The sequence below is a fragment of the Prionailurus viverrinus genome, chromosome C1 (genome assembly GCF_022837055.1).
Source record: "Prionailurus viverrinus isolate Anna chromosome C1, UM_Priviv_1.0, whole genome shotgun sequence".
NCBI classification, from domain to species: Eukaryota; Metazoa; Chordata; class Mammalia; order Carnivora; family Felidae; genus Prionailurus; species Prionailurus viverrinus.
The window spans coordinates 83389260-83415757 of record NC_062568.1 but is presented as its reverse complement, the minus strand read 5'-3'; the positions used below and the strand labels follow the sequence as shown (position 1 = coordinate 83415757).

General features: G+C 37.3%; 1 long non-coding RNA gene across 1 annotated transcript in view; it reads left to right on the top strand.

Annotated features, from left to right (window-relative positions):
• The window catches only part of LOC125173208 (uncharacterized), a 51442-nt gene extending 34288 nt beyond the window's left edge, over window positions 1-17154 (top strand). The window contains exons 4-5 of the long non-coding RNA XR_007154964.1: window positions 6005-6067; window positions 16623-17154. This is a non-coding gene — a long non-coding RNA (uncharacterized LOC125173208). The remainder of the gene's footprint in view (window positions 1-6004; window positions 6068-16622) is intronic.
• The last annotated feature ends 9344 nt before the right edge of the window (window positions 17155-26498 follow it).

The following is a 26498-nucleotide window of genomic DNA, read 5'->3' as shown; positions in this document are numbered from 1 at the left end:
TACTTTCTATTTCTTCAAAACACTTTTTGAAGTGTTCAAAAGTGGCTAAGTCTCCTTTTGGCTAAGTCTCTTTCTTGATTATTCATTAAAAAAAAATACCACTTGGGTTTATCACTATGAAAGTAGGAGGTAACACAACAACATGCTTTTCCGTCTGTGTGTGAACTGAACAGTTGATGCTCAAGGATCATTTGATGATTGGGGACTGAAGAGCTAGCAGCAAAGTTTGTGCTTAATGGAAGTACAGTTAATATAACATGGTGACTGAAACTTGAACCATGTTCTTGGGAGACTAGTGTTATCTAAATAAACTGTGATAACTAAAATTGTAAACATCAGAACCATGCAAAGCAAAGACTGCCTGTGCTCTAACCTGACATTGCAGTATGAAAGCAGCTGTAATCAATATGTAAATATGTAGTCACTGCTGTGTTCTAACAAAACTTTATTAACAAAAACAGAACCTGGCCAGATTTGTTCCGAAGGTCAAAATTTGAGTCTGCTGTGTTAAGTGACCAAAGTAGCAAGTCTTCTTGCACGGTAGTTTATAACATAGCTTGGACCTGCTACATGCAAGGGTCCTTTCTTGCATTGCCTCTTGTCCAAAGCAAGCATCTGGGTCAGCAGCTTAAATGAGTAAGAGCAGTATTCCCAAGTGTGGAATATGCTGTCTCTGTAACCTCAAGATGCCAAATGAGGGCTGTGCTTCCTTCTTAGTGACGGGAGATCCTATTTGCAATAATTTTACCTTTGTTATATATGGCATATTTTGGCATATTCCAGTTTACTGGACCCATAAACACCTCACTAATATGGGTAGCTCCTAAGTCTTTATAGGTTTGAAACTCCTATTTCTTGACTACATAGATTTTTTTTTTACCAAGGTTGCCAGAATACTACTTCTTACTCATCATGTCCAAGTAACATAATGACAACTGTATTACTATATTCTGCTGAATATCCATAGGATCCTAGTCTCTTTGAACTACAGTATGATAGAGAGAAGGAGACTTAACATAAATATCATAATACATACTCTTTTTTCATTCCACATGATTGTTAACTACCTCTGATTCACCTTCCTAATAAAGATGAAAAAATATTTTCTTCAGATAATGACTATATATCATATACCTATAGTTATGCTAATGTGCTTTAACTACTCCTACCAGGAAAACAGTAATTGGGGCTAGTGTTTGGTTGAATTTTTGATAGTCTATTATTAAACTTCACAATCTGTCTCACTTTTGTGATTAAATGAGATTAAATGAGAACATGATAAAGATGATCACTCCTGCATCCTTTAAGACTACAAGGGTGACACTAATCTCTGCCATTCCTAGGATATAACTTTAGGTTTTAATTTACTACCTTGACCAAGTTGTTGAAGGGAGTGTTCCAGGAACTTGCTTTGGCCTTTCCCATTGTAACTCTTCATAGGAATTGATGGAAGGGCATGGCAATTTGAATCCATTGCTTCAAAAGTCTTTCAAATTCCTCCTATTCTGTCTTTTTAAAATCTTGGTAGTTTGTGGCCAATTTGATCACCAAATGCAGTGGAAGTAATAATATATGCCTTTCAGGGCTATGTCGGGAAAGGTCATGCACTGTCTACCTAATACCCATGAAATCTTTGCCTTGGGAAAAAACAGCTATCATGTAAGAACTCCAAATACTCTAGAGACTCAGCATGCACTACTGTAGATGATGTCCTCATCTGAGCTCTTAACCAACAATCAAAGAATCAACTGGTATACAGGTGACCAAGTTATCTTGGATATATAATCCAGTTGAGTCTTCAGATGACTGCAACCTCAGCCAACAGCTGACAACAGAAGCATCAGAAGTCCTAAGTAAGAACTGCTCAACCGAGTTCTTCCTGAATTCCTGATCCACAAAAAATGAGAAAAAATAAAACGTTTATTTTAAGCCATTAAGCTTTGGGATAATTTGTTGTATACAATAGTAACCAGAACAAAGCGTTATACAAACTAACAAGTAAGGTGTTCATTTTGATTATATGTTTGAAGACTTGGAAATTTACTAACTTTGTGGAACAAGTGAAACCAGAGTGAAAAGAACCTGGGCCAGATTTATTTATTATCTACTTATTATCCATTTATTATCTTTCTGCTGTATATTCCCAGGGTATGATTATTGAGTTAATATTCACATTCTTTGGGGGAAGAACTGACAGAGTCATTACATATTTCCCATGATGTTATAGGGTCTGGAGACCCAGCTTCCCATTCACTCTGAGTTCTTGGTTTATAAACTGACTTGAGTATTGAAACTGGGCTAGGTCTCATGACTTTTACGGGGGCTGCTTCTCTTGACTGCCTTATCAGCCAGTATGGATAATGTTTGTTTTATTTTATAAATCAAGCAATGTCATTGTTGGCTGACATATAGCTTTTTCCCAGAAGCATTGTGTTCTACTAACAGTTACCATAGTGATGGTTGACATTGACATAGATTTCAATAATTTCACTCATCTTTCTCCTGACAATTAAACCTTACCACCTGGTCTCTATTAATTTGGCATTCGATCACCTTTCTTTCAATCAGATAACATCATCTTTTAAAATAATTCCTAGCCTACAGGAGATAGTCATCACAGATATTTACAATACTGGTGTATCCCTCGCTAATACTTTTCTTCCCACTTTGCTAAATAAATTGTACTCAGGGTTCTCGTAATGTTTCACAGACTTATGTATTATATGCACTCTAACAGCATATGTTCTTGAACACTTTATCTTTTCTCCACTCTTTACCAGGGTATCTCTTCATTTCTCTTTATTTAGTGAGGGCAATCACTTTTTCCAACTTTGCACAACCTACCTAGTAGTGATTAGCACCATTTCCCAGGGTCCTTGTCAAAATGTTAAATTTTACGTGACAGGAACATGTTCCCATATGGGGAAACTCTCCCTTATGTAACTGTATAGTTTGTTACCCTAATCCCATATATCCCAAGCTCAGACTTTTTCTGCTGTCTAGCATCAGAAAATAAGAATATTTTTATACATTTCCAAGGAGGTATTGTGACTTTCATATATTGCCTTAAAACAGTGATCAGAGTCTTTCTTTGTCTTTTTCTGATGCATTGTTAGTACCCTGCAAGAGTCACCTAATATCATACATTATAATGACTACTTCTCTTTTACTTCTTAAATGCTTGAGATATTGTATTCTCCAGTGCATTTATTTTCCCTCATTCACTACTGGTTAAAATTTAATAATTGCATTGCTCTAGCATACCAAGGCTTCTCAGTACTCCCTGTACTATCAAAAATAGGATTCACAATTGCAGCCAGCCAGTGGGTCATCTGGCTCTAATATCCCATTTTATAGTTAACTCTTTAGAATCACTCTTGATACCAATTGGCTTAAGTCACAGTCTTCAGAAACAGTATCTAAGATAGGAATTTGCATGCAAAAGCTGTATTGGGGAAGAAATACTGGAACAACAGGTGTAAGAAAGTGAAGGTAGCAGGACTGAACAGAGAAAGAAGTTGAACTGTAATGCAGATGCAACAGAAGGCTCAGGCAGTACCATAGGCATCTTTGGATCACTCCAAGTCAAAGTAACAGAGCCAAGACTTCAGAGATGTGCAAGTACCAGTCACTGAATGTAAGCTGACACCAGCAATGACCATGACCTTGGGAGAGGCAGCTTTCTTAGGCTGAAGGCAATTTCTTTTTTTTTTTTTTTAATTTTTTTTTCAACGGTTTTTATTTATTTTTGGGACAGAGAGAGACAGAGCATGAACGGGGGTGGGGCAGAGAGAGAGGGAGACACAGAATCGGAAACAGGCTCCAGGCTCCGAACGATCAGCCCAGAGCCCGACGCGGGGCTCGAACTCACAGACCGCGAGATCGTGACCTGGCTGAAGTCAGACGCTTAACCGACTGTGCCACCCAGGCGCCCCTGAAGGCAATTTCTAAAATGAATCAATCATAAGTCATCTGTAGCCAATAGTCATGACTATTGGAGGAATGAATGTCTCCATCCTGAGGATCTGTGAGATATACAGCAAGATGCACTACAATTGCCAAGTATGTAAATAAGGTCATTCAATGGTTATACACATATTCTTTGCGGAATCTGTTTTCAGCAAGGAACTCAAAGTTGCAAATGACTGTGTCAAACAACCCTTCACCAGAAGAGAGCTTATGGTGATGGTGGCAGGGTGAAAATATGTAGCAATTAGAGTACAGATAGCATGTTTAACTAAATTAGAGGACAGTGACTGCAGGAATAGTAAGTAAAAAAAAACAACTAAGAGTTTGAAGTTTGTGATACAAAACAAAACTTCTGTAGTTAAAGGATGTTATTATGAACAAATGCAAATATAAAACCCAAAAGTTGTCTTCAAAAAGGGGTAGACCTGGAAAAAAGGGAAGTTATCTTTAAGTGGTAATGAGTCTCCTATGTGGCAGCATAAAAGTATGGAAACCAGAAAAGAAATAATAGACTTGAGCATTTCAGACAGAAAAGGTAGCCCAACAAAACTTTTATAGAAATGCAACCCTTAGACTCCCTCCCCAATTAGAGGTCTCATCATATATTTTGTGAAAGAGAAATCATAAACAGACCTCACTGAAGGGTATATCCAAAGAGAAATGGTTACAGTCCTCTTCCCCTTGTAGAGTTTGGACAAATATAATTATCAGCATATAGTCCATATTAAACAATCTGCAAGTTAATAAATGACTATAGAATACTTGTGTTTAGCAATCCTGCTAAGCCAACTCTGCCTGGTTGTGGCAACCAGTATTCTATGGTCTCAACAGACAAAATTAGTAGCCTCTACGTATAGCAGTAGCTTTATAAGTAAGTCTTAGACTTACTTCTGCCTAGATTGACTGCCTGTAAAAACCATTGCCCCAGTCACAAGAATTTTGATAGAATTTAACTGTTAACAAGACTAAAAATTCAATTTGGAATGAAAGTTTTAAAAATAAAATTAAAAATAAACTACATTGAGAGAATCAGAAATACTTTAGTAATATAAAGTCTATAAAACATTTTAATTGGCAAGAAATGGGAGAGAGAAAACATTAGAGTCTTTCTGCTTCTCTAGATTCTAAGCAGTGTGGGGGCAAGAGATGACTGTATTATGTTCACTTGTGTAGTTGCACTGATTAGCAGGCTTGATACTCATTGATCAATGAGACGAAAACATGCCTCAACAATATTTTAATGTAATTGTCTATGGACCTCTAAAGCCTTGTACTTCGTGTTTTTTGTTATTTTTTTCTTGAAACTTGTTCTGCTTTGACATTTGGATTTAGGTTTATCATATCCTTCTCTTTCCCTGTTTGTGACCTATCTTATCCAGATCTGGCCATTTAATGTCATTTCCTACCTCCTAATGCCTGATACAAGTTTTTCTCCAGTGTTCTCCTTCTGTCCTAAATTCAATTAAAGCTTTGCACCATACAATGTTGACCTTCAAATCCATGCAGTAGAGCCCTTTTTCTTCTTACTGACTAAAGTCAGAAGGAAAACATTTCCATCCTGTCAGCTCTTTGCTATCCTTCATGGATTTCCTTTGCTTATAACTTTGGCTGTTTAAATTTAAAGTCACACTTTAAACTCTGAAATTCAAAAAGTGTAAGTGAATCACCAGAGTCATTTAACTAGTAAGAGGACAGTTTGTTAAGAAAGATCAACTTTTGATGATGTAACAAGTAACAATGATGATATATCACGTAACAATTTTATTCAAATATTACCATGTAGTGAGTCTGTTAATATCTTGGAATTTTCAATACATTCATAGTCATTTCTCAGTAATTAAAAGAGTTTCAGTTCAATATTTAGTATGCCATCCCATTATTTAAGAAACATTCACATTAAATTAGATTCAAACGTTTTTTCTTCTTTCCACCATTTCAGACAAAACACTTGTGACTTTAGTGTTTTGAAAAAAAAGCAGGAAGGGGAAATTCTGACAGAATCACTATTTACATACTTCCCTCCTTTCTTTTCTAGGGCTAATTAGAAAGCGGAACAGAGAAGGGGAAAAAGGAGTGTTCCCTGACTTCACTGTGAGAGGTGACTATCTAGCAAGGTTGATTATTGTTGCTTCTCTAGATAACTGAAACTGGCTACTCATGCTTTTTATGTAGCAGTTACTTAAATGCTGTCTTTCTTAGAAGGACACCTATTGATGTTAAGACTCCCAAAGTGGTGTTCAGTAGCACAATTTCTTAATATCAGAGATAAGGCTCTAGTTAGACCCATACCAATGCCACTTATTTCCGACCAGCATCAATCTACCCAAGAGCCTGTTACTGATGAAGTTCCTTCTGTCTGTTCACAACAGACATTGCCAAATGATGAAGGACAAGGAGCTCTGCTCAGCTCCCTCTTTCTTATCTCTACCATTTCTTTCTAATCCTTTCTTCTACCTGTGTAGTATAGGGGCACAGTTACAAGTGCACTGCCTAAACACTTAGGGAACATAATTCTTTCTCTTTCTTTGGGCACCCGTTCTTAAGAAGTGATCCCTTGGTTTTGGAAAGGGGAACACTTTTCTCTAATAACTTTTACAGCATTCCCCAAAGACTTGTCTCATTTTAGTTCTTTATTAAACAGTCTTCTCTGATTGGGTCACACTTTTAGAAAACAAGAAAAATCCTACGTAACTCCATTTGACATTAATAAGAAGTGCAGCCAGCACTATAAGTTTCTTCTACTCCTTCATCCTTCAAGGGAAGCATGGAGGGGAAGACCCACCAGACATGGGTCAGAAGGATTTGAGTTATGATAAAACTGACAGATATTTTCAAGTCAAGCAAGCCCAAAGGTTTGGCTGAGATCTAGAGAAGACTGGCCAGATGGTAGTCAAAGCAAGAAAGATAAACAGAGATAACTTATGTCAAAGTTTGGATCAGTATATGCTGATTGCTATGAGATGTCAAAAGGAAGTTCTTTGGAGAATTATCTTTGGAGTAAATCTGGGTGTTCCTATATAAAAAGCATTTCTTGGGCCACAACAAATTAAGTCTGATATAATTGGAGTACAAGTAACCAGGAACAAATAAACTTAAGATCATGAATAAAGTGTAAACTTTCTGACTTGTCCCCAACTGGAATCTCCATACCTAGGCCTTTCTAAATCTCTCACAGTTGTATATGGAGTGCTGTGGGGATACCTGTATGAGATTTCAACAGCAGGATTGGATTTGTACGACTTGCAGTTATTTGTAGGTGCCATGTTTTGCTATACAGCCACTTCTTCCGCAAACCTCATGCACCATATGCAGTAGCATGAATATAGCATTGGTCTTCCCTGATTTCTAGGAACATTTCCTGCCATTATGGATATGAATATTGTGCATTTCCTTTGTAACCATTACTATAAACATACTTTTCTATGTTTGATCATAAAAGCAGTAGTGCTTTGTGCTCTTTGTTTTATTCAGAGACTTTAGCTATATGGTACTTTAAATAAGCCAACCTCCTTCCAGATTTCTTTGCCCTGATGTAAAGGTGCTATGGGGGGGGGGGGGCGGGGGGGAACTAATGTGTATGGAGAGGTGATGCTGAGATTGTCTTCATACACGTCACACTTTAGACCTTCTTTTCCTTTCTAGAATGCTGCCTGGAGGATGAAGAGTGACCCCTAATGAGGCAGGTTAGGCATCTCAGTCTTGGTGACATAGGAATAGGGATCTACTTAGGTATCATGCATCATCCTAAAACTGCTGTTAGGTTATCCAGCCCTATAAACCATATAGATACATCAGACTTTGCAACCCAAAAAGCATCAGGTCTTCACTCTGAGATCTGTTTCTCACATATATTCATTTTCCTTAAAGTAAGGTACATAGACACACATAAAAAACAATATATTTCAAAGGCCAAGAGCATACTCAGTAAGGAAAGAGCCTAAAAATAAAAACGAAATAAAGTTCTGAAAAAGAGCAACTAAGCTAGCATATTTCAAACGTACTTTTTCTTAGAAAGTGTGCTGTCAAAATAATTCCCTGCTGATATTACAACTTTAAAGCTTTTTTCCTATTGTTTTTCATTATTTTTTTCTGACAGAGCAAAAAACCAATTGGCTTTGTTCATCTATAAAGAGAATTTTGTCCAATTAGCAGAAAAATTTTCTAATTAATTACTATCAATTGGCAATTATCTTATCAAGAGAATTAAGATCATGGAAAATGATTCTTAATCATTTGGTGTAATAAAAAAAAGGATTCTTTCCAAGTCGTCTTTTAAAATATATTTCTTTATATGTGCATATTTTATTGATGTTTTATAGACTATGGCTCCTGTACTTAGTTTATATACATCATTTCCTGATGTGACTTAGAAAACAACCTGAGACCATGGCATCTGATGAGGATGGAAGAATATGGAAATCAGTTTTGTGAATAAAAATGCCTATTGAAAAACAAAGAGGGCAATGGTAAGGGAAAATCATTCTATGTTTTGAAACAATGCTTTATTTTTCTCTACCCCTTCCATTTTCTGTTCCCTCTTGAAAAATTGAGTCCACCAATCAAGAGGTGGGGCTGAGAATAATAGATGTCCATGCCAGGGATGGGGGGACAGTGGGGCCAGTGCTCAGTGTGCAGTTTTGGAATCAGTGTGAGTGAAAAGGACATTTATAGGGGAGGTGGCCCAATGGAGAGGATCAAAACCCAAGCCTCCTTAGGAATGCCCACTAAGAGGGCAGCTTGATGTGGGATGTCAGAACCAAAACATGGTGAGAAGTGTGTCCACATGATGGTGTGGCTAGTTATAGGATTTCTGATGTAAGTGGGGTAGAAGTGTGTTCATGTGGTGGGTAGAGAGTTGCCGTCTTCAGGATATTGAATCTCAGAAGGGATAAGGTGAATATCCATGGTGGGGGGAGGGGGCAGGGGGAGAGTCTTAAGAGTTCAAGCAAGGTGAGAAAAGCATGTATAAAAGAGAGGATTGCAAGGTGGTCTTGCATAGGGTGTTGGAGCCTGAGGGGACTGTGGAGGAGTTAATTCAGTGCAGTTGTCAATGTTTGAGTGGCCTATGGAGGACATTCCAGGTGTGTGCAGGGAGGGAAGCTTGACATGGAGAATTAGATTATGAACAGTATGAGGAAGATGTCTCCAGAAGGATTATCTCTTCACGGGGTGTGTGAGCCCAAGTGGGTTGAGAAGAGCATCTGCATGGTATGACTGTCCAATAGAGCTGTCATAACCATAGCCAGGAAAGAGTATGTTCACCTGGGAGACCATATCATCATGAGGTATTTAACCCTAGGTAGGGTAAGGAGTGTAGAGTGATAACATTTTCCATATTATAGGGTAATTCCACCCAGAAAGTTGGAGGAAAAGTAGGGAGAAAAAAGCATTCACATGTTGTGGGGGAGCAGTTCAGCCAGGTGCAAAGTGTTGGAGCCCAACTGGATCCAGTTTGTATTGGAGAGGTTTGTACATGAAGAGGACGGCAACAGTATTGAGAGAGCAGTCACATAGAGGAGCATTGATCACCTAAATAAATATGTCAGGTAGGGATAATGAGAACTGGACTTCTCACCATCAGAAATAGAAATTAAAAATATGGAAAGAGAGGGGCGCCTGGGTGGCTCAGTCGGTTAAGCGTCCGACTTCGGCTCAGGTCATGATCTCACGGTCCGTGAGTTCGAGCCCCGCGTCGGGCTCTGTGCTGACAGCTCAGAGCCTGGAGCCTGTTTCAGATTCTGTGTTTCCCTCTCTCTCTGACCCTCCCCCGTTCATACTCTGTCTCTCTCTGTCTCAAAAATAAATAAACATTAAAAATTTTTTTTAAATATGGAAAGAGAGAAAACTAATTTGAACCCTACAGTATTATATTGAAATTAAAGACTTTAGTGTAAACCTGTGGTTTTCAATATAGAATTAAATATAGAATAGAGATGTAAATATATGTGTGTTTACATATATTTTTTGTTGCTTTTCCATTTGGAAAGCCTGGAAACAGGGGCATCCCAATAGTAGTAAGAACATCTTAAATCCAGGTGTTGGTTTCTAAATTCTATTCTCCCCCCCCCCCCACCAAATAACTAGAAATCCTTGCAGAAAAGTATGATTCCAGTGGTAGGGCAGAAAAGGATAACATGAGCCTAGCAATCATGTACCAGGAATAATAAAAGTCTCAAACAATGAGGGTGCATGCCAAAAGAACACAGAAGGCAGCAGGAAGGACTTACGCTGGCCAACTGTGGGACAACTAAGTATCAAAATAAATAATGATGTTAATGGATTACCAGCACACTGAATAAAATAGACAATCATGGTTCATAGTGATACACAAAAATAAATGAATAAACTGAAAGTTTGTATAGTGGAGAAACACAGTAGATACCACCTTCACCAAGTGATCAAAATTAACACTACCAGTAATAGGGCAAAAAGAAATCTTGGGTAATCTAATAAGATGCAACAGTAACACAATATTACTTCTGTGATCGTCCTAAAATGCACAACCTGAATCTAACTATGAGTAAACATCAGACAAACTTAAATTGAGGTATAGACTATGAAATGTCTAGCCTGTATCTATGAAGGTGCAGTGTGATAAAAGCCCAATGAATGTAATGTAAAGAAGGTATAAAATAGAAGGTATAAAATGTAGCCCAGTGTAATGTAAAGAAGGTATAAAATAAAATTAAAAATCCTGAATTTTGGACCAGATAGCTTTAGGAACTACTCCAATTCTTACTCACTGTGTTGAACTTGAACAAGTCTTCTTCAGGTCTCAGTTTTTTTCATGTAGCATGTGGTATCAATGTGTAAGCATTTACATCAATTCTTATATTTGAGCTGGGCGTCTCAAAGGGGTTGCTCATGAAAACATTTTGTAGGCTGTAAAGTGGCATAGAAAGTCAGCTATTAGGTAGTAACATGATCAAGCTGGGCTCAATCTGTAGCCTTAGAGTGCACTGCAAAATTCCTGGTGTTTTTGTTCAAAGTCTATCAGTTCAATTCTGATTCCATTGCCCCTTCTGTTGGTCTGACATAGATCACACTCCACATCTGTGCCATCTGGCTCAAGAAGGGGGGCGGCTGTAAGTTTGAATCTATGGTATTCCATCCAGCTCTGTTCAGCCACTGAACTAAAGCCGCCTCACTCTTAACTGTCAGAGGTTTGTGCACCCACTCAGCAGAGCTGCATTTCTGTAAGTGTTTGCTTTTGGATCGGTGAGCTAAAGTCAAAACTTTTTCCTGGAAAATTCATCTTAACTTTGAAATTAAGAACATTTATATCTGAAGTCAATAATGGTCAGGGGACATAATTATTTTTAAATTTTTAAACATTATTCATTTTTGAGAGAGAGAGAGAGAGAGAGAGAGAGAGAGAGAGAGAGAGAGAGAGAGAGTATGGTATGGGACAGAGAGAAATGGAAACACAGAATCCTAAGCAGACTCTGGGCTCTGAACTGTCAGCATGGAACCCAATGCGGGGCTTGAACCCATGAACCAGGAGATCATGACCTGAGCCACAGTCAGATGCTTAACCAACTGAGCCACTCAGGCGCCCTGATAATTTTGTTTTAATTTCACAATGCAATAATCCTCTGAAATTAATATAGTGGGAGTTTTTGTTTGTATTTCTTGTTTGTTTGTTTGTTTGTTTGCATAGTACTATTTCTAACCATGCAAAAGGTTAAGATCCAGAGAGACCATTGGTTGTCTTAAGTAAACTCAGAGTCAGACAAGAATCTGTATCCTCTCTGTTGTTTGTTGTTTATAATTCTTACTATAAACACTGATGTGGAATTTATTTCCAACTTGATGCTGCAAAGAGGTAGGGCAGTGAGGGTGTCAAAGGAAGTGGTAACTCTCTCAGCTAAATAGTATACATTATTTTTTTTACAGAGATCAAGAGAAAGCACAAACTGGGGAGGAGGAGGGGCAGAAGGACAGGGAGAAAGAGAATCTTAAGCAGGCTCCAAGTTCAGCATGGAGCCCAAAGACAAGGCTAGATCCTGACTGTGGGATCATAACTGGAGCTATCAAGAGTCAATGCTCAACTGAATCAGTCACCTAGGAGCCCCAACAAGTGTACATTTTAAATGTGCCTTCAACTAAAGGCTGTTAGTACAGCCTTTGTTTGTTTTCTTCTTTCTCCTCCCTTCCCTTCCTTTTCTTCCTTCCTCTTCCTTCCTTCCTTCCTTTCTCCTCCTTCCTTCTTTATTTCCTTCCTTCCTTCTTTTCCTTCCTTTCTTTTTCTTTCTCTCTTCCTCCCTCCCTCCTTCTTTTTTTTCTTTTCTTCTTTCTTCTTTCTTTCCTTCCTTCCTTCCTTCCTTCCTTCCTTCTTCCTTTTCTGTTGAATCATAACTCTTAATCAGAACCAATAAAGGCATCATTCTGAGACATATGAGTGACTGAGAAAAAAATCAGTACTAATAATTCTGCTTTTATTTAAAATTTTGATATAATAGTCCATCATGGGTTTTTGCATCAGTTTTTATTTTTTTTAATATTGCCATAAAATATATTTATCTTGATTACTGAGATCTGGGGTGCCTCCTTAAATTTTGTGCTGAGGCAAGTAACCTCATTGCCTCACCCTAGGTCTAGCCTTGGCCCCTGGAATAACCTTGGTTACAAAATAAATAGTGATTGTTACTATTGTTATTATTACATGAAGTCTAATTTTCATAACATCATGGGACCTGGCTGCACTCTGAGGTTATTGTCTCCATGGTTGCTGAAACCTATGCACATGTCAGCATGTGATTGTGCATGGAATCCTCCTTTGCAAAAACTGAAGGAACTGTAGGAAAATGTGTCTATTCTCACCCAATCATAAAAGAGATGAAACTCTGAATGGGAGAAGCTTGAGAAAGCATTCTCTATAAGAATTCATCTTTTCCTCTTAAACTAGAATAATCTCCCACTAGTCCAGTGGTGCCCATTCTTCAAAGGAATTCCAAGGAAGTTCATTCCAATGTACTGGCTTAGATTTATAATCTAACTTGCTCTCAATTACTATGTCTTTTTTCCTTGCTCTAAGGCTTAAAGAACTCCATTTATCCATCCATCTTCTCATTAATTTAGCAAATATTTTCTGAGAACCTACAGAGTTCATAAAAAAAAGCTTGGGAAAGCATTTAAGAAGTGACACTTGACGAGAATGTTTAGAAACAAATAGGTGGTCCTAGATTGCATAAGAGCAGGATTTGATGCAGAAGAAATAGACACATGAAACTGTAAACTTTTCCTGAAAATTTTAGTCATACAGAAAATCTAGACAGTAGAGGTTGCTGTTGTGGCAAATAGGACTCTGGAAAGGAAGTCAGAGGTCACTTTATGAATGGATGTGCAGAAGATGAGAAGGATATAACAACATTCTTGTCACATAGGTCATAGACTGTTTAAGCAATTTGGTTATAATGCATCTTGGAATGGTTTCCTTCATATTTCTTCACTTGGGCTTCAGTGAGCTTTTTGAATATGTAGGTTTGTAGCTTCATCAAATTTAGAAAGATTTTTACCATTATTTCTTCAAATATTTTTTTCCTGCTTCTGCCAGCTCTCTCTCCTCTCCTGGGTCTCTAGTTACATAAATATAGGCTACTTGATTCTGTCCCTCAGCTCACTATCCCTCATTCAGTTATTTTAATACAATTTACAGTTTAGAATAGTCTTCAATTTAAAGAAAAGTTGTGAAGATACTACGGAGAATTCTCACATACCCCACAACCAGTTTTTCCTATTATTATCTTACGTTATTAGTATGATACATTTGTAAATTATATTTTCTCTCTGTTTTTCATCTTGTACAGTTTCTTTTCATGTGTATTTAACTTCTTGTATCTTTTCTTTGCAGAATACAATCTGTTATAGTCCTATCCAACACATTTTTCATTTTGGGCATTATTTTTTTAAGTCTAGAAGTTCATTTTGGCTATTGTTGTATCATATAAGCCTCTCCTTTTTATACTCATACTCCCTTCTTTTTTTTTATTTTTTTTTAACGTTTATTTATTTTTGAGACAGAGAGAGACAGAGCATGAACGGGAGAGGGTCAGAGAGAGGGAGACACAGAATCTGAAACACGCTCCAGGCTCTGAGCTGTCAGCACAGAGCCCGACGCGGGGCTTGAACTCACGGACCGCGAGATCATGACCTGAGCCAAAGTCGGCCGCTTAACCGACTGAGCCACCCAGGCGCCCCTCATACTCCCTTCTATATTTTCTTGCATTTATGGAGCATATTTGTAATAGTAGTTTTAATTTCCTTGTCTATCTTTGTGTTGTCTATCTATCTTATCTATCTATCTATCTATCTATCTATCTATCTATCTATCTATCTGTGTTTCCTTGTCTATCTTGTTATCTTTGTGTCTCCTTTTTTTTTTTTCTTTTGGTTTCTATTGGCTATTTTTTTTATCTCGTTATAGGTTGTATTTGCTTGAACTCTTTATATGCCTGGCAATTGGTTTGTTTGTTTGTTTTTCACGCCACTTGTGAACTTGGTGATTGGAGTGCTATAATTTTTATATGCCTTTAAATATTTTAAAATTTTATTATGCATGCAATAGATAGTTGGAAGTAATTTGATTCTTTTGAAGTTTGCTATGCTATGTGGATGTAGAGCAGTAGTGTTTTAATATGACCCGATTACTGAGACAACATCTTTCTAAGATTCTATTCAATATTACATCATTTGAAAATTTCTTTTAAAAAAAGTTTGTTTATTCTATGAGAGACAGGCAGAGAGAGTTGTCAGCACAGAGTCTGGCGTGGGCTCAAACTCACGAACCTTGAGATCATGACCTGAACTGAAATCAAGGGTTGGATGCTTAACTGACTGAGCCACCCAGGCGCCCCTGAAGATCTGTCTCGTGAGACCAAACTGTTGTCTAATGAGAACAAACTGTTTCTATCCCTGTGTAAACTCTGAGGATGTTCTTTAAGTTCTCTTCCAGTGGTTCTTTTCCTAGCATGTGTTGATTATACTCAGGTGAAGCCTCAAGGGAAAAACCTCTGCATAGTTCCATGTCTCCCTCCCTGTCCCTCTTCCACCATCTTACGCTCTGTCCTTTATGACGCTGTGTCTTGCAATGCTACCTGACTTGACCGCCTTGAAATCTAAAGGTGTGTCTCTCAACTCACATTTCTAAATATGCAGTCTACATAATATCCTGATGTCATCAAAGAGCTCACTTTTTTTTTCTCTCTCCAAGATTATCATCCTGCTATGCCTGTGGTCTGGTGTCCGTCATTTTATAGATTTTTTTTTAATTCTTTAAAGTAGAAGAGTAAATCTTGTTACTATTATTCTATTGTGTCTATTAAGGAAAATATCAAATATAGAGAGATTTGAGTTCTTTTCATACTAACACAAAGAAAACATTTAGATGTGTTTGACCACTGATCCATTTCTTTTACATTTTCTCTCAGTCAGTTGATGTCTGTTTCTTGTTTAGAAAGGGATCCATTGTGATTTTTTTTCTTAAACTAAAATCCTCAGAGAAAGAAACTAAAGTTGCAGACTGGCCAGGAATGTGCAGGTGTTGTTGATGGGGGAGAAAAGTAGAAAGATAGGACCCTTGTTTGTTTGGGGTAGTTTTAAATCTGCTTTTTCATGCGTCACTATCTCTGTCTCTATGACTTAAGAATGTTCGACTGAAAGTAACTGATTTTAGGAGCACTTGGGTGCCTCAGTTAGTTAAGCATCTGACTCTTGATTTCAGCTCAGGTCATGATCTCATGGTTCAAGAGGTCTAGCCCCCCATCAGGCTCTGTGCTGACAGTGTCAGCCCGGCTTTGGTGGGATTCTCTTGCTCCCTCTCTCTCTGCCCCTCCCCAACTCTATCTCTCTCAAAAATAAATAAATAAACTTCAGAAAAGAAAGTAACTGATTTTGTATCTGTGAACCCTGGTTGTGTTTGGTGAATTAGAAAACAACCACATTCTTTGATTTTAACTCTGGGACCTTCTTTCTTTAATTTGCAATCATTGATCTGAATTATGCTACTAAACTACCACAATTATAATAATTCCTTGACATATGAATCAGTTGATTCATATTGTTTTCTCTCAAATGAGCACTATACGTAATCTGAATATATTTTCTGATGCATTTGAAATACAGTCAATAATCAAATGGTTGTATGATGCTGGATAATATAGTAAAGATGAGATTCTATTTTGGTAAACAATAAAGAACTCACATTTAAAGGTAAACATAGAAAATAACCTCATATTTATAAAGTGATTCTGGAAATAAAATAATATAATTATTTTTGAGAAACTCTATTTTACTATCATACAATATTTTCTGATTTTGTTTATAAGTTATTATTGAATGATAAATCTGGTGGACGGTTATGTAATTTTTTTCCACAGAAGATAAACCTAATATTGCTTTCTAATTTTTTTGACTAACTTATATGGAAGCCTCAGTTTTGTCAGTGATGATAAGAATGCATTTCTCTTTGTATTAGAAAATGTTTATATCATTCAAAAGGTGAGAAAGAAAGGATATTCCAGGAAGCTGACCTTGTAAAGCTAAATGGATTATCAATTAGTCTGCCAAGTTTAATTTTTGATCAAGAAAGAAAGGTGACACTTGAGCACAATTTAATTTGCCGATTTTAAATTTTTCCATCATTGCCATTGCAGATCTGCAAGAAGAGATTCGACAAGTGATGCCATTTATTCTCATCTCTCCAAAGACATGATCATTTAGATGATTGTAGTGGATAGCATAATACATCCAGAAGGCATTAGCAAAGCTCTTTCTTTCCCCTGATCTTTGATTTGCTAGAGTCCATATTAAGAACTGCACATTGCATCTAACTTACCCTAAAATCTGTGCTGCCACTTGAAATATTTCAGAAAGTTTTCTTCTTCTGTTATGCCATCCAGCAAAGTTTTACAAAACAGCATGCTTTCATTCACAGTGTTTTCCAAAATATATCTTACAAATGCCAACAACTGAGCACAACCTGAAACATCTGTGGATTTGACCATTTATGGGGCAAAGTAATCACTTTCCATACTCTTTAAAACCAGCTGTTCACAGGCATTAATTGCCATGTCACTTATACGCCTTAGAACAGCAGCATTTGACAATGGTGCACGTGTTAATTTGTTTACCACATCTGGTTCTTTTTCAGTGAATACCGTCTTTGTGGCAGATGGCAATAGAAGAGTTGTTGCAATTATGTAGTTTAAGAGGGCTCTGAGTTGTGATGGATACAGTATGCATTTAAGTGACTACATTTTTATATTAAAACGCATATGTAAATGCCTTCAAACTTCTGGCTAAAGACTTCCATAACCTAGGTTTTGTTTTATTTTTAGAAATATACATGTTGTCTGTATGATGACAGAATGCAGAATGGTTTTAAAGATTTACTACTTTTATATGTCAGATCTTCAAAATATATACCACGGCTGTCTTAAAGGAGATAACACATGTTGATGTCTTCTTTTCCTCAAATGATCCAAGAACACTAAAGCTTACTTACAGACAGAAAGATTAAACATTGCCAGTTTCAAGCACCAAGGTTCTTTCACTGTTTCTTCTTCAGTTTGTACACACACAAATGCGCACGTGCACGCACACACACACACACACACACACACACACACACACACTACCCTGTAGAAGATCCAAGTAGCCTGGAAGAAGAGATTTATGTAAGAATTTTACCAAATATTTAGTTTCATTAAATCCCTCTGGAATAAATATAAATCTCTTATAGCCTCTATCTCTTGGCCCTGCTTTGATTTGGCTCCTTAAAGAATTCTACATTCTTGGGGCACCTGGGTGGCTCAGTCAGTTAGGCATCTGACTTCAGCTTAGGTCATGGTCTCACAGTTCGTGGGTTCGAGCCCTGCATCAGGCTTTGCGCTGACAGCTCAGAGGCTGGAGTTTGTTTCAGATTCTGTGTCTCCCTCTCTCTATGTCCCTCCCTGCTCGAGCTCTGTCTTTCTCTGTCTCAAAAATAAGTAAACATTAAAAAAAAATTAAAAAAAAAGAATTCTACATTCTTGATGCTTGATATTGGCAGTCTCCTGTCTTACTCTATGTAGCGGATGATGAATTCTTAGATTTTAATTCTTCATATCCTACCTTTAAATATTAGTGCTCTCAGCAGCAATATCAAAAGACAAACAGAACAATATTTGCAGAATTAATGACAAATGAGGAAGTCTTTAAATATATCTTTTCCATCAACCATGCTGCAACATCTATCATGTCAAACAAAAATTCTTTCCATGACCTCACAGCTCCTGTGCTCCTGTGCTATTGTCAGGGCATTTCTCTTCCTGCCTTTAGAGTAAATGTGAGGCCTGTTTTGCAGTGTCCAGTTATTTTCCTGTCATTTCTCTTGACCTTCTCCACTGAGTTCCTCCACCACTGAGCTCTCATTTTGGTGGCCAGTGCCATCTATGTTGCTAAATTTGATGAGGCTTTGAAATCCTCATTGTTCATAATGTATAGACAGCATTTGACATAGTTAATTGTCTTTCTTCAAAGACTTTCCTCACTTTGCTCCTAGGATAAGACTCTGCAGGTTCTCCTCTTCCCACTTAACCTCTCCCACCCCACCCCCAGCATTCTCTTTCTTGGCTTGTCTTCAAGTCTAGGATTTCTCGCCTTTGGTGTGTCTCAGAGCTCAGCCCTCAGATGTCTCTGCTTTCCTTTGTACTCCCACTTCCTAGATCATCCCATCATGGCTTAGGTAATAGTGTACTACTTGTATGCTATGTTTGTGGTCTATAGATCTCAATTTCACATTTGCACATATAATTGCCTATTGGAAATCTTCACTTGAAGTGTAATTGGCATCTCAAACTTAAATGGATGTTTAAATAAAGAGGTAAATTAAAAAGCCTAAAAACACATATTAAATCGAACATAAAATCCCACCCTATCCCCAAATTTGAAGCTACTATAGTGCTCCTCATTTCAGTAACTTTAGGAATTTTGTTTTTCTGTTTGCCTTGATCAAAAGCCTTGCAGAGATTCTTGTGTCCTCTCTTTATCTTATGTTTCACAGACAACCCGTCTGCAAATTGGGTCAATTTTGTCTCTAAAAAAATACACCCAGAAGCTCACTACTTCTATCCTTTTCACTTTTCGCCTTCACCATCATCTTGGGCATGTGGACGGCAATGACCTCCTAATTGGTTTTCCTGCTTTGCCTCTTTCTACCTTCCAGTGCAGTCTATTCTAAACACAGCAGACAGAGAGATCCTCTGAAAACAAAAGTCAGATCACATCTCTTCTTTCCTCAAAACCCTTCAGTGACTTCCTATCTTTCTGAGAGTAAAAGCTAAAGTCGTTTGAAGGTATACAATACTTTTTATTTTTACCTGTGGATTTCAATTTTGGCTACACACTAAAATATCTTGACAAGCTTCCAAAATATATGAATTCTGTAGACCTATTCCAGAGTTTCTGATTTAATTTCTATGGGATGAGTTTTAGCTATTGGTATTTTTTAAAGCTTGTGCAGCCCATAGCTACTACTCTGACAGCCTTTTCAGCCGCTCTTCCCTTTGCTTGTTCCACTACAGTGTGTCGGCCTTTTGGCTGTTCCTCTGGCATACCAAGCACATTGCCCCCCTTAGAGCCATTTCATTTGCTATGATGCTTTTCCTATAATGACTTTCTCCCAGTTACCTCCTAGGTTCCAACTTCTTCACTTCTTTCAAGTCTCTGCTCAAATATTGCTTAATTGATGAAAGTGTATCTCCCTACCCTATGTGAAACAGCAGCTCTACCACCACTACCACTGGCCATTTTTATATTCTTCTTGTATATGAGATATTTATTTATTTACTGCCTGCCCCTTTCCCCCCATTAAATGTAAGCTTAAGTTTGCTAGATTGTTCATACATAGGCTACAGAGCCCAGAACAAAGCCTGACGAGTGCATAATAAATATTCATGTAATAAATCAATGAATACGAGTTATTTTTAAAAATGAAAAAAAGACTTAAGGTAAATTTTTGAAAATTGAAGGAATATACATGAGCAACTGTCTCAGCCAAGGTAATTAAAACATTCAAAATGTAACAATACAAAGGCAGTTTCTTTGTGAGGTAGGTAAAACACATGACATAGGTGCAGACCCCAGATTTAGTAAAATTTCAGCTAGTACCAATCCTAGGCTCTAAGGGGGAAAACAGGAATAGTTACCAGAACCTGGAGGGACAGAGAGTTGTGAGAGCCTCATTGCCCTCAAAGGCACTGTGACCTTCAGTCCAGGGACAGAGTTGGCTTACGGTGCCTGATGGTGGGGAAAGAGATTAACAGGGAACAAATACTTGGACCTCCTTGGACAGGGAATAAAGAAAGCACCTTCTTGCTTCCTCTTTTTATTCTTTGGGATCCCCATTAGCTGAGTCAATTAGAAGCTAGAGACAATGAGATCCTTGAGGAGCCTAGGTAAAAGCCAAAATCCTTTGTATGATCTTTCAGGCCCAACCATGGGCAATTCTAAAGTCTTTCTCGGGCTCTCATGGGGGGGAACGACCCACCTCGTACCAGACTTGGTGCATAGCCAGTTGCAATGAAATCTCTGGAGATAATTACATTAAAGGATTTATTCCTCCCTGCTGCCTCCCACTAGCCAGCCAAACATGCTCTTATGTAGATCTGTACTCGTACCCCAGGTGCCTGCATTTGGAGACCTCCAAAGCAAGCAAAGACCTTAAGACATTTTCATCTACTCTGACTCAGTACCCAGTACTTTTCCATGTCTAACCTTTCTCCCTTCCCCTCTCTTGGCCCCTAGGTTTATAGAATGACAGGAGCCTTTTGGGTTGGAGGTTCTTTTGGCAATGAGATGATCCCTTTCTTAGCATTGATTCACCTGACCCTCATGCTAGTGCCATTCTGTGGGAAAGAAATGGGAACTCTGGGGGGAGCCAGCAATTTCTTTCTAGTCTCCTTCTTCAACTATCTCAGTAAATGAATAAAGACTTGGCTATTACTTTGAGTTTGACTTTTGTCCTAACTGACTACCTCAACACCTAGCAGTGCGCTCTCTCTCTCTCTCTCTCTCTCTCTCTCTCTCTCTCTCTCTCTCTTTCTCTCTCTGACAGTCCCTTTGATGTAGTCTTTATATGTTAACATCTCTGGACAGATAGCAATGTAGAAAAGATGAAACATGGATCTGGAGAATAAATAAAACATCAAGGGACACCTGGGTGGCTCAGTCAGTTAAGCGTCTGACTCTTGGTTTTGGCTCAGGTCATGATGTCATGGTTCCTGAGCTCAAGCCCCACATGGGCTCTGCACTGACAGCATGGGGCCTGTTTGGGATTCTCTCTCCCCCTCTCTCTCCACATTTCCCTGGCTCATGCTTTTTCTGTCTCTCTCAAAATAAATAAACCTTTAAAAATCTTCAGTAAATTTTGGTACTTTTGCCTCTCAATTACTACTCCTGTCCTGCACATTAGCTTCCATCCTTGTCCTTCATTTAAGTAAACTTTGTGTCCCTAATATGGGGAGTGCATGAAGTTACATTTTGCAATATTCCTGTAAAGTGTTGCCAAATTAATCCTATTCTAAAACCTAAATTAAATAAAGGATAAAACAGGGAGAATATAAACAATTTAATTCTATAAAACACAGCTGCTACAGCAACTGCTGCTATAGCTGATCACAAGATGTGTATTAAATAACATGGCTGATTTTCTTCAATTCATTCCAGGTCATTTTACCCTCTGCCCCCAGTTTATCTAACTGGGGTTGTGTGACCAAATATTTACTCTTATAACATCGGAATCCTTGATGATCTTTATTTCTGTTGAATTGCTGCAGATTTCCATTGATCATAACCATTCATTTATATTTTTTCTTCCAAGTTTTTATTTAAATTTAATTTAGTTAATGTATAGTGTAGTACTTGTTTCAGGAGCAGAATTTAGTTATTTATCATTTACATATAACACTCAGGGCTCATCACAGCAAGTGCCCTCCTTTAATGCTCATCACCCAGTTAGCACATCCCTTTTACTCCTTCCCCTCCAGCAACCTTCACTTTGTTCTCTATAGTTAAGGGTCTCTTATAGTTTGCGTCCCTCTATGTTTTCATCTTATTTTATTTTTCCTTCCCTTCCTCTATGTTCATCTATGATTTGTTTCTTAAGTTCCACATTTGAGTAGAATCATATGGTATTTGTCTTTGACTGACTTATTTGGCTTAGCATAATACCATCTACTTCCATCCAGTTTGTCACAAACGGCAAGATTTCATTCTTTTTGATGGCTGAGTATTATTCCATTGTATATTTGTGTATGTATATACACATCTTCTTTATCCATTCATCAGCTGTTGAACATTTGGGCTCTTTCTATGATATGGCTTTTGTTGATACTGCTGCTGTAAACATTGGGGTGCATGTGCCCCTTCAAATCACTATTTTTGTATCCTTTGGATAAATACTTAGTAGTGAAATTACTAACTCATAGGGTAGTTCTATTTTTAAATTTTTGAAGAACCTCCATCCTATTTTCCAGAATGGCTGCACCGGTTTGCATTCCTACCAGCAGTGCAAAAGAGCTCCCCTTTTTCCACATCGTGGAAACATTGTGTTTCCAACATCGTGTTTGCCAACACCGTGTTTTCTGACTTGTTAATTTAGCATTCTGACAGGTGTGAGGTGGTATCTCATTGTGGTTTTGATTTTGTATTTGCCTGATGATGAGTGATGTTGAGCAGTTTTTCGTGTGTCTGTTAACCCTTTGTATGTCTTCTTTGACATGTCTTCTGCCAATTTCTTAACTGGATTGCTTGGTTTTTGGGTGTTGAGTTTGATAAGTTATTTATAGATTTTGGATACTGGCTTTCTATCTGATATTTAATTTGCATGTATCTTATCCTGCTCAGTAAGTTGCCTTTTAGTTTTGATGATTGTTTCCTTCACTGTGCACTTTATCTTGATGAAGTCTCAATAGTTCATGTTTGCCTTTGTTTCCTTTGCCTCCAGAGACATGTCTAGGAAGAAGTTGCTATAGCTGATGTCAAAGAGTTTGCTGCCTGTATTCTCCTCTGATTTTGATGGTTTCCTGTCACACATTTTGGTCTCTTATCCATTTTGAATTTATTTTTGTGTATGGTGAAAGAAAGTGGTCCAATTTCATTCTTCTGCATGCCCCTGTCCAGTTTTCCCAACACAGTTTTCAGAAGAGACTGTCTTTTTTCCATTGGATATTCTTTCCTATTTTGTCAAAGATTAGTTGACCACAGAGGTATGAGTCCACTTGGGTTCTCTATTCTGTTTTATTGATCAATGTGCCTGTTTTTGTGCCAGTACCATACTGTCTTGATGATTTCTTTGTAATACAGCTTCAAGTCCAGAATTGTTATGCCTCCTGCTTTGCTTTTCCTTTTCAACATTACTTTAGCTATCCGAAGTCTTTTCTGGTTCCATACAAATTTTAGGATTGTTTGTTCTAGTACTGTGAAGATTGCTGATGTAATTTTGATAAGGATTCAATTGAATGTGTAAATTGCTTTGGGTAGTATACACATTTTAACAATATTTGTTCTTCCAACCCATGAGCATGGAATATTTTTCCATTTCTTTGTAACTTAAAGTGTTCTATAGTTTTCAGAGTAGATCTTTTACCTCTTTGGCTAGGTTTATTCCTAGGTATCCTATGGTTTTTGGTGCAATTGTAAATGGTATTCATTCCTTGATTTCTCTTTCTGCTGCTTCATAATTGGTGTGTAGAAATGTAACAGATTTCTGTACTTAGATTTTATATCCTGTAACTTTATTGAATTTGTGTATCAGTTCTAGCAATTTTTTCGTGGAGTCTTTCAGGTTTTCTACATGTCTTTGTCAGATTTTGGAATCAATGTAATGCTGTCGTCATAGAATAAGTTTGAAAGTTTCCCTTACATTTCTATTTTGGACAGCTTCAGAAGAAGGTCTGTTCAAATTTTCTATTACTTTCTATTTCAGTTTTGGTAGTTTATATGTTTCTACGAATTTATTCATTTCTTCCAGATTGCTCAATTTGTTGGCATATAATTGCTCATAATATTCCCTATAATTGTTTGTATTTCTGTGGTGTTGGTTGTGATAGCTCCTTTTTCATTCCATAATTTTATTTATTTGGGTCTGTTCTCTTTTCTTTTTTATAAGTATGGCTAGGGGTTTATCAACTTTGTTAATTCTTTCAAAGAACTAGCTCCTAGTTTTGACCTATTCTATTTTTTTTAATTTTGATATCATTTACTTCTGCTCTAATCTTTATTATTTTCCTTTTTATGCTGGTTTTATGCTTTATTTTCTGTTCTTTCCCCAGCTACTTTAGTGTAAGATTAGGTTGTGTATTTAAGACTTTTCTCCCTTCTTGAGGAAAGCATGTATTGCCATACACTTCCTTTTTAGGACTGCCTTTGCTGTATCCCAAAGGTTTTATTTAGACTGTCATGTTTCCATTTTCATTTGCTTGCATGTATTTTTAATTTCTTTTTTAATCTACTGGCTAACCCGATTATTCTTTAGTGGAATGTTTCTTTAATATTCATGTATTTATGGTCTTTACAAATTTTTTCTCATGATTGACTTTAGGTTTCATAGCATTGTGGTCTGAAAATGTACATGATATGATCTGAATCTTTTTGTCCTGATTGAGGCCTAATCTGTGACCAGTATGTGATCTATTATGGAGAATGGTCCATGTGCATTCGAGAAGAATGTGCATTCTGCTGCTTTAGGGTGCAATGCTGTGAATAATACCTGTTAAGACCATCTGGTCAGTGTGTCATTCAAAGACATTGTTTCCTTGTTGATCTTCTTAGATGATCTGTCCATTGCTATAAGTGGGGTGTTAAAGTCCCCTACACTTATGATATTATTATCAATGAATTTCTTTAAGTTGTGATTAATTGATGTATATATTTGAGTAGTACCAAGTTAGGGGCATAAATATTTACAATTGTTCTATCTTATTGGATAGACCCTTTATTATGATACAGTACCCTTCTTTATTTCTTACTGCAGTCTTTTGTTTAAAATCTAGTTTGTCTGATATAAGAATGGCTACTCCTGCTTTATTTTGACATCTATTAGCATGATAAATGGTTCTCCATCCCCTCACTTTTAATCTGGAGGTGCCTTTGGGTCTAAAATGAGTCTCTCGTAAGCAGTATAAGGATGATATCAATGAGTCTTAGTGTGTGTGTGTGTGTGTGTGTGTGTGTGTGTGTGTGTGTTTATCCATTCTGATACCCTATGTCTTTTGATTGGAGCATTTAGTCCATTTACATTCAGAGTAATTATTAATATATATACATTTAGTGCCATTGTATTACCGGTAAAGTCACTGTTCCTATAGTTTGTCTCCATTCTTTTCTAGTTTTTGTTGCTTTTGTTCTCTCTCCCACTCAAAAGGTCCACTTTAATATCTCTTGCAGAACTGATTTAGTGTCCATGAACTCCTTTGTTTTCCTTGTTTTGAAAATTCTATCTCTCCTATTTTGAATGACAGCCTTACTGGATAAAGTATTCTTGGCTGCATATTTTTCCCATTTAGCATGTTGAATATATCATGCCACTCCCTCTGGCCTGCCAAGTTTCTGTGGACAGATCTGCAGCTAACCTGCTGTGTCCATCCTGGTGGGTTAAGGACCTTTAATTTTCTAGTTGCTTTCAGAATTCTCTCTGTACCTTTGTATTTTGCAAGTTTCACTTGTAAAAGTAAAACTTGGTGTTGACCTGTTTTCTTGATTTTGAGGGGAGTTCTCTGTGTCTCTTTGACTTGGATGCCTGTTTCATTTCTCAGATTAGGGATGTTCTCAGCTATAATTTGTTCAAATATACCTTCTTCCCCTTTTTCCCATTCATCTTCTTCTGGGATTCCAGAAGACTTCATTATTTTCCATAATTTTATCTTGTATATAACTTATTCATCCCTTTGCTTCTTCCATACTCATTGTGATTACACCGAGTCAGTTTTACATCTCAGTTATAGCATTTTTTATTTTGGCCTGACTAGTTTTTAGGTCTTTATCTCTGCAGCAAGGGTTTCTCCCCAGCTAGTATTCTTATGACTGTTCTAAATTTTTGTTCAGATATATTACTTATATCTGTTTTTATTAAATCCCTGGCTATGATTTCTTTTCAATCTTTGTTTTGGGGAGAATTCCACTGTTTTTCATTTTGTTTAGGTTTCTGTCTTTTGTGTGTTATGAAAGCTTGTTATGTTTCCTGCTCCTGAGACTAATGCTATATTAAGAAGGGGTTATACATTGTTCAGGGCCTGGCACTTCAGGAAATGCTTCTAGTGTATTCTGTGTGGATTCTACTATTGTGTTTTAGCTGTTCTTTTCCACAGGTCAGTCCTCTGTAGAGTGGGGAGTGTTTGGACCTTTAACTAGGTGTTCTTTGATTTGTTCATTAAAATAAGCCTGGTAAAAACAAACAAACAAACAAAAAACAAAACAAAACAAAAGCATCCTGGTCCTATTTCTACCAGAACTGAAGCTGATGCTTTGGAGTACTCCATGATCAGTAGGCT